Source organism: Myotis lucifugus, unplaced genomic scaffold (assembly GCF_000147115.1).
Source record: "Myotis lucifugus unplaced genomic scaffold, Myoluc2.0 scaffold_56, whole genome shotgun sequence".
In the NCBI taxonomy this organism is placed as follows: domain Eukaryota; kingdom Metazoa; phylum Chordata; class Mammalia; order Chiroptera; family Vespertilionidae; genus Myotis; species Myotis lucifugus.
In genome coordinates, this window is record NW_005871104.1 from 3,021,060 (window position 1) to 3,030,391 (window position 9,332).

The 9,332-nt window shown below is 44.5% G+C and overlaps 1 protein-coding gene across 1 annotated transcript in view; it reads right to left on the minus strand.

Moving 5' to 3' along the window:
- SGCD (sarcoglycan delta) overlaps window positions 1-6,774 on the minus strand; it is a 293,165-nt gene extending 286,391 nt beyond the window's left edge. The window contains exon 1 of the mRNA XM_006089085.3: window positions 6,562-6,774. The gene's annotated coding sequence lies outside the window, so the exon portion shown is untranslated. The remainder of the gene's footprint in view (window positions 1-6,561) is intronic.
- Window positions 6,775-9,332: the final 2,558 nt, after the last annotated feature.

Sequence of the window (9,332 nt, forward strand, 5' to 3'; positions counted from 1 at the left end):
AGATAAGGAAGGTGGGGGTCGATGACATGGACACAGACCTTCTCAGAGGAACAGGAGCTGCTCCCACATCCCACCAACTGCTGCGCCATGAGAAATCAGACCAGGGATGCTCGTCTTCAGCTTTTTCTACATAATATACATTTGTACATAATAGCTCAGTATGTTTAAATGCTCTGTAACTGAGTCAATGAAAAAGCTACACCAAACTGTGTCTGCCTGCCAGTCCATGGATTGCTGGTTTGGGACCCACTGCTGGCATCCTCAGCCTGCAAGACATCAGGGGCAGGGTCTTCAATGACAGAAGGGAGACCACAAACCTTAGACCCGTGGTCGGCAAACTGCGGCTCGCGAGCCACATGCGGCTCTTTGGTCCCTTGAGTGTGGCTCTTCCTAAGCCTTAGGAGTACCCTAATTAAGTTAATAACAATGTACCTACCTATATAGTTTAAGTTTAAAAAATCTGGCTCTCAAAAGAAATTTCAATCGTTGTACTGTTGATATTTGGCTCTGTTGACTAATGAGTTTGCCGACCACTGCCTTAGATGATCATGGCCAACTTTCGGAGTTAATGTCTGTCATTACGTGGTAGAAGTAATGTAGCCCAGACTCGGGTCTATGACCACCACTCCTGACCACTGAGACAAGCAGGAGACTTTGGTAAGCGCCCACTAAGCAATAACAAAGAGAGAACCTGGCAACAGGAAGATAGAATGGAATTAAAAAAAATAGAAGGGAAGAGCTAGACAGAATACAGAACAAGAGAGATGGAAGAAGGTAAGAGAGGAAGGAAAGGGACACAGTGAGGGGTGGCTTCTTGGCCGTCTCCAGGCTTTAAGCTGTCCGCTTTCATGGACTATGCCATGCCCAGGACCGCACACCCAGCCTGAGTCAGAGGAATGGGGCAGTGCTGAATGATTTGCTTGGAGAAAGGAGCTAACCCTGATACTTACTTACTTGGGCTCAAGGAGAGTAGTTTCAGTGGCTGAATACTTGGACCCCTGCAAGGAACTGCAGGGTTTCCAGGAATTCGGAAATGCATTATTTGGAAGTCAGGGTGCGCACAAGAGTCTGATTTTATCACCCCGGCCAGGGAAAGTGGTTTGAACAAGGAGAGAGTTTCTAATCCCTGGCAATAGAGTCTTTATCAGGAAACTGTGCTTGCTATTTAATAGGTGCCACTGCATTTATCGGTTCAAGGGAAGAATAAAGCCATCCCTTCCACGTCCACCCACACACCCGGAGCTCCATTAGGACGGCCAGCAGCCAAGATTTCCAAGCAAAGCAATCTCGCCGGATTTACACACGTAGTGAACCGTGGTGACACACTCCTCCTCCCGTCCCACAGACCTGTCTGACAGGCAGGCCGGGGGCCACTGCTTACATGGCCTCCTTTCTATAAGGCGGCTCACACTTGGCAGCAGGAATTTGAAGCAATAATGAAGAGGATCACCTTTCTGTGTAGCAGCAAAGGTGAAAGAAAGGGGACAGCGGACACTGCAGAGAAATTCGGGCAACGCAGAAAGAAAAGGCAACCTGGATGTGTCAGGGTGAAATATTCTCTCCTCTGCCGATTGTCTCACTTTATCTTATCTGCCTATTTCATTCTTTGCCTCATGCCATCTCAGTCAATATTGAAGTATAGAAAGCTAAAATACTCAAGTTCTTCATGTTACGTGCCTTACATGCACAATCTCACAACACACTATGGGGTCCATACTATCAAGTCCATTTTCAAGATGATACAACTGTGGCACATGGAGATGAAGTGACCTGCCCAAGGTCACACAGCTAGGATCACAGCCCAGGCTCAGAGCCGGGGCTCAGGTCACAGTACAAACACTCTCCTTCTGCTACTAGGTTACCCCATTCTTTTTTCTTGCTGTGCTTTCTCCCTGACCACCACCCTCTTCCCCTTAGGTTAATAGATGTATGTTGTCTTATTCGTGGAACAAGTACTGGTCAGATGACTGGAATTGAGTTCAGAGAACTACATTTTTCTCAGGAGGAGGTTAACTGGAATGTGTTCAGAGAAAAAGAAAGAGAATAGCACAGAAAAAGATGAGGGTAGATAAAATAACTCAAGATGGCCAGCCTTGGGAAAGAAAGACTAAGACATTCATAAAGAAATGGAAGTGCTTGCCTGGCTGGTGTGGCTCAGGGGTTGAGTGTTGACCTATGAACCAGGAGGTCACCGTTCAATTCCCTGTCAGGACACATGCTTGGGTTGTGGACTCGTTTCCTAGTTGAGGGGTGGCGGGCAGAAGGCAGCTGATCAATGATTCCCTCTCATCATTGATGTTTCTATCTCTCCCTTCCCCTCTGGCTTCCTCTCTGAAATAAATATATATTTAAAAAAAAGAAATGGAAGAGCCTTAGAATTACAAAAATCATGTATTGTGAGAAATAGAAAACACTTTAGAGGCATCTGATCCCATTTCACAGAAGGGAAAGCTGAGATCCAGCTTTCAGTGGATTAAGGATGCATCCCAGTATTCCTGACCACCTCTACCTATATTTCCTTCTCTTCACCCCACTTCTGCACTAACTACCACTACACCCTCAAATGTGGCTTAAGCTACTATGACAATGGCTATGGGTTACAAAGAAAGTACAGAGATACAAATTTGGCCCAATCTGAGGAGGCTTGACTTGAGAAACAACACCCCAAGCTGCCTCCCAGTGCAGGGAGGGTCTCCGTCATCACATCTGGCTGGCATCTGTTAGCCATGCTATAAATGGCACCCCTGCAGTCAATAATAGTTTAGCCATGACAGTGTTAAACAAACTCAGTTCTGTGGATCTGGCTTCAACAGAATCTCTCAGGGAGATTTTAATAATATAGGGATTCCCCTACTCTAACCTCAGAAAATCTGATTTAAGAAGTTTTGAGAAACCATGGAACCAGGTGATTCCTGAGGGCCCTTCGAACAGTAAGAGTCCATTGCCATGTTACTTCCTCTAGCATGGCACCAGCTAGTATTGAGCCAACATATGTAACATGGGGTTCAATCCCCAGAGTGGCAGGAGGCAGCCGATCAATGATTCTCTCTCTCATCATCGATGTTTCTATCTCTCTCTCTCCATCTCCCTTCCGCTCTGAAATAAATAAATAATATTTAAAAAAGACATAAAGATGGCCAATAGACATATGAAAAAATGCTCACCATCACTAATCATCACGGACATGTAAATTAAAGCCACAATGAAATATCGCTGCACACATGTCAGATTGGCTACCATCAATAAATCAATAAACAAGTGTTGGTGAGGATGTGGAAAAAGGGAACCCTCATGTACTGCTGGTAAGAATACAGATTTGTGCAGCTACTGTGGAAAGTAGTATGGAGTTACCTAAAATAATTAAAAATGGAACTGCCTTATGACCCAGTGATTCCACTTCTGGGAATATATCCGAAGAAATCTGAAACACTGATTTGAAAGAATATATGCACCTCTATTTCATTCCAACATTATTACAATAGCCAAGATTTAGAAGCAGCCCAAGTGTCCATCAATAGATGAGTGGATGAAAAACCCTTTGCAACAGCATGGATGGACTCGAAATAAGCCAGTCAGAGAAAGACAAGTACCATATGATTTCACTTATATGTGGAATCTAATGAACAAAATAAACAAAATAGAAACAGACTGACAGCTATCAGTGGGAAGGTAGTGGCAGGGCTGTGTGAGAAAGGTAAAACAATTAAGAAAACAAACAAAAATCTCATAGACACAGACAACAGTATGGTGATTTCCAGAGGGGTAAGGGGTGAGGAGAGATAGAAGAGAGTATAAGGGGGATAAATGGTGATGGAAGGAGACTTGACTTGGGGTGGTAAATGCACAATACAATACGCAGTTGATGTATTATAGAAATTACACCTGACACCTATATAATTTTATTAACCAAGGTCACCCCAATAAATTCTATGAACAAGAAAATGGTATAAACAAATAACAGCATAACAGAAATGATTGAATCAACAATGGAGAACAGATTTTTTTTGAGTCCCTTTAAATGGGGTCACTATATTTCACAAACTCAAAAAAAATCTGAATACAGGGTAGCCAAATCCCTTCTGGATGGCGAAATCTTCGATGCTAAGAACTTCCTTATATTATGAAACAGATATTAAACACTTTCACCAACAACGTGGTACATGCCATTGGAGGTGGTTTTTAAAAGAAAATAAAAAATTGAATAAATTCACTAGCATAAGACATACACCATTTTGTATTCCTTTCGGAAGTTTGTCTTTATACTGAAGTGTCCAGGAGCAGGGCCTGGAACCAGCTTTGCCCACTGCGATCATTCACCCAAGTCCAGTGGGTCCCTTCACGCGACACCCCCTCCCCAGCAGGAATATCACTGGATGGAACAAATGTGGGTTAAAAATAAGGCCTTAAGAGCCTGGTCCCTCCCCGCTTAGGAAATCTGAACCCTCGGACTATGCCAATCTTACAAAATGTGCTTTCTGATTACTTCCAGAAGGCAGAGCAGGGCAGACTGACCAGGGGGCCTCCTACAGTGAGGAGGGTAAAACCATTTTCCTCACTGAGGCCATGGTTTATCCACACACGTCCAGTCAAACAAATCAGTGCCTGCTGCTCTGTGCTGTTTCTAGAATGTGTTTCGCTCCTACACACAGATCTCCTCCCTCTGTCCTCACTGCCCAGTGTGTGGTGTGGCCACTCCTCTGTCCCTGTTGCGCACACCTCTGCCCTGGATTTCTTCCCTACCCTCCACTCTGGCGATCTCTCTTCAAATGTCGGGAGAGCCTCACTTATTTTCCTCTCATGTTGCCAAAAAAGGGAAACTATAGAGGTTCTTCCAAGTTTTAGGCACGGCTGCACGTAATCCTGCAACACGGAGTTGCCTGTTCTGCTCGGGGCTTGGGGTGCGCTAAATTTAGAAGAGTATGTATGACATTAGAGCTCACGGAGGCTCCGTTTGCACTGGCAGTGGGCTAGGCCATGGCTCATGTGGCTTCCTAATCTGTCTTGGCATTTTGCTCGCCCAGTAGGCACTTGAGAAAAACATAGTGTAGTCACTGTCTTTCCCAACTTCTCACTGCATGCCTTTCTTATTCCCTGTCCTGCAGTTCAGATGCCCTTCCCTTCCCAGCCCAACCCAAAGATGAGGCTGATGAAGAAAACGGCTGTGCACCATCTTTTAGACTCAAAAATCCTGCTGCCCCATTCCCTCCTCCACGTGCAAAACCGTGGAGAAAATAAAATTGCTGGCTGAAAATCAAGTTCCACCAATAGGACAGTGTCCGCCCACTCATCCTAGGCCGTACACAGAGAAAGATATAAAAAACACACTCTTCATTTACCCATTAACCTTTCTCTGTACTATTAGCTACTTGAGAGATTTTAGAACTGAAGCAAACACACACCTGTTTTTACAGAGGCCCACTAAGACGCCTCGCTACTAATATTCTGCTATTCAAGAAGTATCCAAGAATCCATTCATTCATCTCTTCTCCCAACCAGACTCTTGGCCAAAACCCCTTTGGAAAACACCGTTGCTGTCACAGATTGCCCTGCCAGGAATCACAACATTGTAGTGAAATTTAGTCGACCTCTTTCTCAGCTGGACCAGTTTCTTAGATGCAATTGCATTATTCTGCATATTTTATAATTGCGAAGCATAGAATAAGCTATAGCTTACCCAGGAGAGTAAACATCGATATTGCATTATAGCTGATATGTGTGACAAGGATTATTTAAAATTTGATTTTTTAAAAAGGCGCTCTTTAGTAAGGTGTAAAAGGAAATCAATTGATCAATAAAATAAAATTCATACCATTATGTCTCCATCTTTTAACAATGATTTTGAGTAAATGACTGTTTTCTGTTACTCTTTAGTGATCTATATTTCAGAAAATGTAGAAGTATTTTTTGAGAGTAAAACTCAGAAAAAGTAAAAATTATTATACAAACAAATACAAATGTTGATCCAGCATATTTCTAGGCAAATCTATCAATGGGCTCCTTCAATGACTGTCACAACCTCCTATAATAAGAAGAAGATGCCAGGAACACACAGACACACATCTGCTCCTGCACTCTGCAAGTGTCATCAAAAATAGAAACTTCAAACCCCACTTCCCTCCCGAAATGAGAGCCATTTTCTGCTAAAAGAAAAACACAAAACACTCCTCTAACAACTCTCATGAAGCAAAGCACACAGACAATTTCATTTAAAATGATCTTTCCTGCCAATGACGTGTCCTTCCACACAGCAAAGTTCCAGAAGGCGGGAGCCGGGTGACAACACACACATCACATACTTTTCTTTTTTCACACTGAGCTGCCCCCTCACCCCCCCGCTTTCAGAAGCGTCTCAGCGCTGCTGAAAGTCAGATCTTGAAGGGAGTGGGAGAAAGAAAAGATCTCAAGTCCAGTGATGGAGTTCTAACTTTACACACACACACACACACACACACACACACACACACACACACACGCCCTGGGAAGTCGGAGTCCGTGCAAACACACAGCAGGCTTAGGAAGTGAAGAGAGGCGTGGACATGCAAGCACCCAGCAGCCCCCTACCTCTCTCGTCTGCTTCCCAGGCAGCTGTGAAACGGCCCTCGGTCCGGGGTGTGCTGAGAGGCTGTGACGGAGGCGGCCGGGGCCTGCCGAGTGCGAGCAGGCCCAGCCCGTGTTCAGGAGCTGCCCCAGTCAGATTTTCCAACTGTGGAACTGCAGCCAAGGCCCTGCCCATGCCTGAAGAATTTCCTGAACAGCATTCCCGCTCTCTTTCTGCCTGCTTTGAAACTGTACTCTGTCTGCACTTCAATACGGCTTTGTCAGGCCAACGCGGAGCTACTGGGCTGTCTCCAGCTATCAATGGGAAACATGTGTCCGGCCGGGCTCCCCTGCAACAGCGCCCATGGTGTCTGCTGGGCTCACGACCACCAGGGGCACTGCTTCTAGAACCAGTTTGGATTTCTCAGCCATTCTCCACGCAGGCTCTGCTCAGTGGGCTGCTGGAGACATCTTCTCTTTCTTCTGCTCAACATCGCCCCTGTAGGTTGCTCCTTCTATTCACTTTTTCTGGACCCCCACACCCCATTCAGCCCCTTGAGCCCTTGCTGGTTCTGGCAACAAGCCTATTAGAGCTAAGAGTCATGAAGTCTAATATGAACTCCCTCCCTGCGTTGCCTCAGTCCTCACTCACAATGTCACAGGCTGGAGGAGTAATATTTTTAGTGCTTCCAGGCTGGTTCAGCACCTCAGAGCTGTGTCCTCATCCTGGCGTGTGCACCTATGGCCGCTGCAACTAAAAATAATGCAATTGTTTTTCAGGCACTTTGACTGCTCTCTGCTCTGTGTCTGTGCTGGTCCAAAAATGTAACTAACGTTTTACAGGCTGTTGCTGTGTGTTACTCTTATAGGAAACAGAAAAGAGAAAAGAATGTACCTTCAATCAGAATGTGTCCTCATTCTGTGCCCCTGTGATTATTTCTGGATGACCCTCCACCAAGATGTCCTGGGTACATTCCGCTGGACCTTGCGGTCTACCTTTGACATTTCATTTTTCCATGAAATGAGAGGAAATCTCTACAGGTACGAAGAGGACAGACACCCCTCTTCTCCTTTTCCCACACTGAAAACCCAATATCTAAACAGCCGAAGCTGAGTTGTCAAGGTAACACTGTAGAATAGAGATGATGTAAAGGGAGAGCCTCATATGTTTTGACTTTCTTCTTTTTTCTTTCGGTATTAATATTTTACTTCCTAAGAGTCCACCCCATTAGCAACTTATTTTAAAGACGGGGCTGCCCAGATTGTCAAAGTGTGGTGTGTTCCCGAGGGGCTGTTGTGGATAATAGGATTCGGTGGGGCCTTGAGTTTAGAATCCAATTGCAATGGGCACTTTTGGCAGGATTAGATTTTTGCCTTGGGATGAAGTGAGTGTATGTGTGTGGGGGAAGGGACCATGTGCACCTCTAAGGTCAGGATACAATTATAGAATCAGAGAACTTATGAGTTGGAAGGAACCCCAGAGACCAACCTACCAAAATTGTTCCTACCCTTCATGTTACAGAGAGATATAGAGGCCCAGACAGATTAGATGGCTTGTCCAGAGTTGCAAAGACAGTTAATGCCAGAGTTGAGGCTATAAAATGGGATTTGGGTTAATTTTCTATGTGCTTTTTTTTAATCCCAGCAGCATTTGGGGGGGGGGTAATATCATGTAACCTTCACAGGGGTAGGCTTGTAACTAGCTGGTGGTTGTCCTGGGTCTAATTTTAGCTCTGTCTGTGAATCCTACTCAGCTTGCTTAACCTTCTGGACCTCAATATCCTCATCCATAAAATGGGGAGAATAATAGGAACAAACTCATGGAATTGTTAAGGATATGTTGAGATAATCCATATAAAGTATTTATTACAGTACCTATAAATAAATTTCAGTTTAGTGTTCTTTTAATGAAGCAAAAACCAAACCCTTTCTCTTACCTAAAAGCTAAAATGCAACTGCACTCTTACATCTCGTTAGAGCTCCTAGAATAAACTCTTCGATGGGTTACTTTTCTGCCCCCTTGAAGTCACAGGGGCCTATCACCTTGGACACAGGCAAGTGTCCCAATGCCTTCGTGGAACATTAAGCCAAGTGCACAGCTACCCTTTTCATTTATTTCCTAAACATAACACTGAAGTCTTTCCTCAAGATTAAATCACAAGGAAGGAAAAGAGTGACACCATACCTGCTGTCAGGTACATGAGGCCGAACAAAGCACCGATCGCAGAGAACCAAAATCTCTCTCCAAACCTGAAGGGCTCAAGGTTACCATTCTAAAAAACAGGCCATTAACAACTGCAATCCCCACGTTTGGTAACTGCAACCTCCAAAATTAACAACAGCAACAACAAATCCCATAAGCCGAGGAAGAAGTCTCACTGAGAAAATAGCTGCTACAAATTCTGGGGTTCCAGAGCCTTGGTCTTAGAGTCAACAGTAGCGCCTGGTTTAAGAACCACTCTGTACTTATTAATCATGTTTGGTGTGTCCAGCTACTTTGGGGGGAATAAAAGAGGAGGAATAGTTCATTTTGACTGGGTAACAAGCGTCTTAGTAATGAATTAAAAACACAAACAAACCTAACTGGAAAAACCAAGCTCAGACTCATATGAAAGCAGAACAATGGTGATGTGATGCAAAGGGTGCTCCCCCAGCATCTCCCCAAATACTGGCTGCATGGCTCATTCAGTGTGGCTGTTTGAGACCCAGCTTCAATACTACCAGCTGGAAAGTCCTGAAAAGTTACTTCTCTCTCCTAATGTTAACAAAAATTATCCAAAACTTGAAAATAATAC